At 37.2% G+C, this 7,271-nt stretch overlaps 1 protein-coding gene and 1 pseudogene across 1 annotated transcript in view; both read right to left on the bottom strand.

The window, feature by feature from the left end:
• Positions 1 to 7,271, bottom strand: part of LOC128579257 (ankyrin repeat domain-containing protein 26-like) — a 112,689-nt gene that overhangs the window by 39,873 nt on the left and 65,545 nt on the right. The window lies entirely within an intron of this gene.
• Positions 589 to 2,916, bottom strand: LOC128579266 (protein lin-54 homolog; annotated as a pseudogene).

A 7,271-nucleotide genomic window follows, 5' to 3' on the forward strand; every position in this document is an offset into this window, starting at 1 on the left:
TTAAGAGTGTGCCTGAGGGTTCCCTTCTGACATTTCCAAATTAACAACAAGATATTATTATTCCAGAATCCACCTTAAAACTTGATTTTTTCTTTAAAATATGGTGCTTTCTAAACACAAAAGGCCATCTGAATGTTTCTCAAGAATTTTTTAAGTTAGAGATTCTGTCTGAATACGCTCTAAATCTATACTCAAAGGATGACTGGTTAACAACCACTGGTACTTTGACTTTCTCTACCAAGAAAAATCATGTGACACCACACATTGTAAATTATAGTAATTTATAAATATTCTTTGACAATAGAATCAGAAGGATAGACCATCTAACTGTTTAAAAACCTAAGCCAATGAAAAATCTATATAATACAAGAAAGGAAAGTTTAATTTAGGCCATAAGCAGATTTAACTAAGATTTAAAATGTACTAATTTCCTCATTTTAAATCTCTTCCCTTTCAATGTTATAATTTGAAGTCTCTTAAAACAAGAAGTGAATTAAAACACAGTAATTGTTAAACCATTTGCCAAAACATCAAGTGTCCCTGCACCTTAAATTTTCTGTACTGTACCATCAGTCTTTTGTACAAGAGCTAGCAATTCATGGCACAGGGGTCATATTTTGCTTTTCCTGCTAAGTTAATGATGCTCATCAAACCTCATCCAAATCCTTTTCTTTTTTTATTTTTGGGGGATTCATTGAGCGTACAAACATCCAGGTTACACTAATTGCATTTGTCAAGCAAAGTCCTTCTTATAAATGTGTTCCTATTACTCTTTCAGCTGCTGCTTTTTATTTTCCCTCTTGTCTGCCTGCTCTGTCTGGGCAAGAAGGTAGTCACACATGGCTTCAGCTACTTCCTTAGTCACGACTGTAAACAACAATTTTCCTCATCCACTATTCAAAGTTGGTTTGGCCTACTAAAGTAGTCTGAAATTGGGGAAGACAACTTAGTTTTGCTGCTGTTTGTTGCTGTACTCTTACTTCAGCTGCCTCTGCCAAGTGCATCAATGTCTTTCTTTCTGGGCTTTCTCAAAATTTTACACCCATTATATTTGTATATTGAGGAACACATTATTTTTGCCTCATAGCATTCACAATAGATTTTAAGACAGCCTGATCATTTGCAATTACATCCTTTGCTATGATGTCAATCTGATTCTCCCTCCTTTCCTTTCCCTATCTTAGGCTTGAAGCCTTCTGGATTTCTGTCAAGGCATGCTTTTATTGCTTTTTGCCTTTCATTTTCATGTTCCAAATTGTTATAATAACTAGTACAATTGCGGTTGTTGTAAAATTCACTATTTGCAAAGCAATCAGAATATAATGCCAAACACAGTGATATTATACACTTACAGGGCTTTCTAGGCCCAATGGAAGACACAGATGGGATTATGCCTTTGAATGGAAGCCTCGACTGGATCTGGATACCAAATATTCCAACGAAGTTAGAATAGCTTGCTATAGACACGTATGAAGACTACTGTAGCTGAGTAAAGTACTGAGCTGGAAGCACAGCATAGCCCACAATCCCTGTTCCCAGAGTTGGGGCCAAGACACTGCCAGGACAAGGCCTAGTGGTCCATTGGTGAGGTTGGGCTGAATCTGTGGCAGTGTTGTGGCTGGCATGATAAGCCGGTCCTGTGGGTGGCTGGTAGTTATGATTTGTGAAGTTGGATTGATTGGTTGGGAGCAACTTGTTTGACAACCTAAGCCACGATAATTGGAACGGACATCTGCACTGTGGTAGTATTCACAACCAATGGCTTTGCTTGCTGAAAAGGTCAAGTGTTTGTACTGGGATTCTGACTAACTGGCTGGGGTGAGCTACTGGTTGTGAGGCAGTAAGAAGTCAGATATAATAAAACTTGTTTCCAGGTAACTGAATCTTCCGGACATTGAGAGCAGTTTCCAGAGGTGTAATTGCTTTAAACTTTGATGTGCTTACTCCCCTAACAGTGATGGTCTGCACAGTTGATTCCACTGCCTTATTTGGTGATTTCAAAGGAGATATGGCTATTTTCTTTAGTGTCTGTGTTGTATAATTTAAAGGCGATCCAATAAAACCACTTTCAGATATTGTTGTGGTCTTTGATGGAGTTCTGGGAATAGACTGTGAAAGAACCCTACCTGCAATGACTGGAGGTGATACTTGAGTTGTCTGTCCTGTAACTGCTTTCCTATTACTTGGTTTTGCAAAGATCAGCTTCTTGATTACCAAACCAGAGGTTGGTATTTGAGGCTTCTTAGCAATCTGTAGTGTTTTTTACCGTTTGGTCTATAACACCAAGGACATGTGTTACATGTCATCTTTTAACTTCCTGGGGTCAGTGCTGAGACTCCAATGACAGGTTTCACCTCTGGCCTTCTTCCCATAATTAACTATTTTAATTTGCTACAGTGGTAACTTAGTATCTCATGATTGGGCCTCAGTTGTAACTTTCTGAGTCTGTGGTAGTTGGCTATGGGGTAGTGCTAGAACGAGACTTAACCAAAGTGGTTAAAATTAACTTCTGTTCATCTGGTTTAAGTTTCTGACTACCAGTTTAACATCAGCTGTCTGTGATACTTTGTTTAACATAATATGATGGACTGATATAGTCATAGGAGTCTGAGCACCAAATTTGTGAATGCCACTTGGAAAAGCTGGTTTCACTGTGGTGTTACAATCTGCCTTTGGAATTATGGCATTCGCTGTAACTTGGTTAGTGTGCTTACTGTCCACTGTGATTGGTTCCGTGGAAATAGGCATGGCTGTAGAGCCACCAGTAAAATTTATGTTGACAATTTCTTCCACTTCTGTCTCTATGGGAATTGGGTCTTCCCCAGCTTCAATACTATGGTCACCAACTGAAGTTATACTAGTGTCCATTATCTCCTCTGGAAGCAAACCTTTCACTTTGGCAGTGACCACCTCCATTATCATTCTCCTGCTAGAAAGTTAATCAGGCACAAACCCAGCAGCTCTCTGGGCTCCCACTATCTGTGGCAGCAGCAGTAGCTGCCTTGGAGACTCAGGGCAGGGACTGTTCAAATTCACTCGCCCAGAACCATTCTACCGCTTCACCCCATAATACGTAGGCCCTTGCCACCCATGCACCCTCTCCAGAAATTGTATCATTTGACCAACCTGAATCATGCCACCTAATCCTTTTCCCTTAATGTACTTCCTCTTCCAGGGAGGTCCCACCTATGGGCTTAGGTGCCATCCTACTGGTCATAAAAGCAATCAAATATTTTCCCTAAAACTCTGAATGCACAGTTAACCCTTTGCCCAGAGCCTGGCTGCCTGAAAGTCTACCCACTGCAGAGCTCAGAGTGTTTGGTGAATTCCCAGAGAGCCCCAGGCATTGTGTAGACCTCTGGATGGCATCACAGACAGTGACTACTGAGGAAGCAGGGGGCTGCAGAGAGAGAGTGGTGTCTGGAGAGAGAGGGATGTGGAGATGCCATAATTAAACAAACAGATAAAACAGAATTCATTGGAATACTATTAAAAAATGAAAACTGGGAAACAGTTTTTGGAATGTTTGGAAACATTCCTTGGAATGCAAACCAGGAAAGATTCCTTGCAAGAAACAAAGCTAGTAAAGAAACTGTATCCAGAATATATAAAGAACTCTTAAAACTCAACAAAGAGAAGAACAGTCTAATTTTTTAAATGGCAAGAAATTTGCAAAGATAGCTCATCGAAGATGTACAGATGGCATATATGCACATGGGAGGATGCTCAACATTATGAGTCATTAGGATGCTGTGTATTGAAACCAAAATAGTATGCACAATGCATACACATCAGAATGTCTAAAATTAAAAACAATGATATACTGAGTGTGAAGATGCAGAGAATGGAACTGTCATGGACTGCTGTCAGGAATGGAAAATGGTACAAATACTATGAATACTATGGAAAGTAACTTAGCAGGTTCTAAAATAAGGGAATACAAAACGCCAGGAAGAGAGTGCTGTGGGTGATGAATATGTTAACTCCCTTATTATGGCCATGGGTTCACTTGTATGTTTCAAAACTTACGATATTGTACATTAGAAATGTGAACAGTTGATCATATACTAATTACGCCTCTCTAAAGCCACTGAAAGCAGGAACAAACACCTAAGATAGTGACCGAAACACACAGGAAAGAACAGCCAGACACAACTCTAGGAGGATAATGCTAGAGTTGAGATCTCTAATCTTATAATAATGAGAAGTGGTAAATGTATTTTCAACAAGGATTTTTAACACAATGGGATCCTCATTTTTAAAAGTACAGTAGACCCTCCATAGTTGACCACCGCCCTGCACTGACCACCTCAATTTGACCTCAAGTTGACCACACATGCACCACACATACGTATCTGTACAGTAGGCCTAGTTCCTTATGTTGGCCATCTCCCTGTGTTGACCAGTTTGTTATAGTCCCTTGGGAGGTCAACTCACAGAGGCTTGATGATATATATAATGGTTGCAGAGTAGAGCATGGCCTCAGGAGATGGGGTTGTGAGGAAAGCAGTTCCAAGGTTACCCTAGCATTCCGAGTGGGAGATAATGGCAACCTGATCTTGGGAAAGCGTAAGAGAGAAGTAGGGTCAGCAACACACCGGGGGTGTCATTCACACTGAGAGAAGTACAGTGGGATTGTCAGAGCTCTTTGACTGAGAGTTCACAACATACCCTAGTTCTCATTGTATATGAACATAAAGCACATTTCTGAGATTAATGTCACCATAACACTTCTGTGCTCAATGGTGCAGTGCTAAGCAATGCATATGCTACTGTAGGACACATAAAAAGGCCTTACACTCATGCAATGGTCCTACCTTTATAGTGCTTTCCATGTTGTTTAGCAAGAAATGTCAAATTCTTATAATTAACAGAAGGCAACTCATAATCCTCTGAGTCTCCCTCAGATGACCAGGTTATGTCATCATGGTCATCCGTAGTGTGTATTTGTTTTTTCACCTATAAAATAAAGAACAGTGCTTCAAAATGTCCCCCAAATGTTTACAGCATAGTCTAAATGTACAGAAGTGGTAGTTATCCATTTTCTTTTCTTTTCTTCCTTTCTTTTTTTTTTATTAATTCATTTGTACATAGATCATAAACACATTTATGCCATTTCGGGATTCAATGTGTTGATTATTTCTACCACTTTACCTCTTTTATGTTTACATGGATGGAGATGGAAAATACTCTTCTTCATAAAGTATCTCAGGAATGAAAAAAAAATTATCTATTTTTTATATGAGCAAAACCACAGATATTTTGTAAAGTACTGATGTGTGCTAAAAGGATGACACTTTTACCTATGGCTATGGTTCCTTAATCAGTTTTTAAAGGAAATGTCTTTATAGCAAAAGACTCTGTTTTTTACTTTAACTTTATATTTTCAAATAATGACATGTTTGATGATTTTTTAGTAATACCTTGTTCTTTTTCTTAGATGTTCTCTTTGTAGGCCTAAAAAACACAAATAATTCCTTTTAGCAAATAGGAAATATACAAATGCAAAATATCTAAAACTATTGCTGTTTAATAAAATATCTGCATTTGTCATTTATTTCTCCTACTTATAGAGTTTTTAGGGTTTTTAATACATAATGTAAAATCAATCATTTTCTACAAGAGGGATTGAAGTATAAACAGTAACATTAAGAGACGAAGAAAACATACTACATAACATCCTAACAAAGAATTACATTTAGATCAAGCTTTCTGAAAAAGAGAAAGGACAATCATACTTGCATTATTTGATAGAAATATACCAGGTGTTTGTCACTCTCCTTTTTAATAAACATGGTCATTTATAGGCACTAAGACTTATTTGCATTATTTTTCTAACATACTTATATGAGGGAAATTCTTTTTGTAATAATATTAATAATGTTAAATTCAAGACCAGAAGCAGTGGCTCACACCTGTAATCCCAGGACTCTGAGAAACAGAGGCAGTGAACTGCCTAAACTCATGAGTACAAGACTAGCCTTAGCGAGAGTGAGACACTGTCACTAAAAATAGCCAGGCATTGTGGTCGGGGCCTGTAGTCCCAGCTACTTGGGAAGCTGAGGCAAGAGAATCGCATAAGCCCAATAGTTTGAGGTTGCTGTGAGCTGTGACATCATAGCATTCTACCAAGTGTTACAAAGTGAGACTCTGTCTTTAAAAAAGAACAATAATAATAATGTTTTTCATCTGTATTTTCACAACTTACTATGTCCTTACTATGTAGTACTTAAAACACTGTACATGTATTTAATTAATGTGAATCCTTACAAGAGCTTTGTGATGTAGCTACTGTTTTAGAGATGTTATCATCCTGTATGGTTTTATAAAGGAGGAGACTAGGCTCAGAACACCAAGTAATTTGCCCACCACATACAGATGGTCAGTAGAGACCACACATTCAAACCCCAGAATTCTGGCTCCAACACATGAGCTTCATAGCCTGTTGTGAAAATCAAATTTATTGTCAACTGCTCTTAAATGATAGGATAGTAGATAAATCCATATAATCATTCTATTTATGGCCATAATTATAAATAAAATTTTCTAAATCTCACATATTTTTTAAAAACTAAAAGCCTTCATATTGTTGTATCTAGGCAATTAGAGAAACCTACTTTCAACAAGTTCAAAACTTATTTTTCTAAGAAAAATTTTTCTAAGAAAATTCATCATCAGCACTAATTTATTCAACTGTTTATTCATGTACTCAACAAATACTTATTGAGCACACAATACACGTCCATGACACTATTGGTACAAAGAAACGTGGTTTTCAAACTTTATAAATTTATAATACAAAAAAGTGTTATCTGAAATAAACTGTCAATCATTTATTTTTCTATTGTACATAATCAAAATCTTCCCTTGTCTAGGCTATAAAGTTTATACCTCTAATAATTTAGAGTATCTCATAAAATCACAATGATGCTATTGTTAATGCCATTATACTATGTAAATTTTTATCTCCATGTAACATTAGAACTTCACTGAGATAAAGGAGTGTATAACCAAGAGGTACAGAAACACACCTCTTGGTTTACCTTCCCGTTTGGGGCCAAAAATTTCTGTGAAAGCAGTAATCTTTTATTTTTCTATTGTACATAATCAAAATCTTCCCTTGTCTAAACTATAAAGGTTATACCTCTGATAATTTAGAGTATCTCGTAAAATCACAATGATGCTATTGTTAATGTCATTATACAATGTATATTTTTATCTCCATGTAACACTAGAACTTCATTGAGGTAAAGGAGTGTATAACCAAGAGG

The sequence above is a fragment of the Nycticebus coucang genome, unplaced genomic scaffold (genome assembly GCF_027406575.1).
Source record: "Nycticebus coucang isolate mNycCou1 unplaced genomic scaffold, mNycCou1.pri scaffold_43, whole genome shotgun sequence".
Classification (NCBI taxonomy): Eukaryota; Metazoa; Chordata; class Mammalia; order Primates; family Lorisidae; genus Nycticebus; species Nycticebus coucang.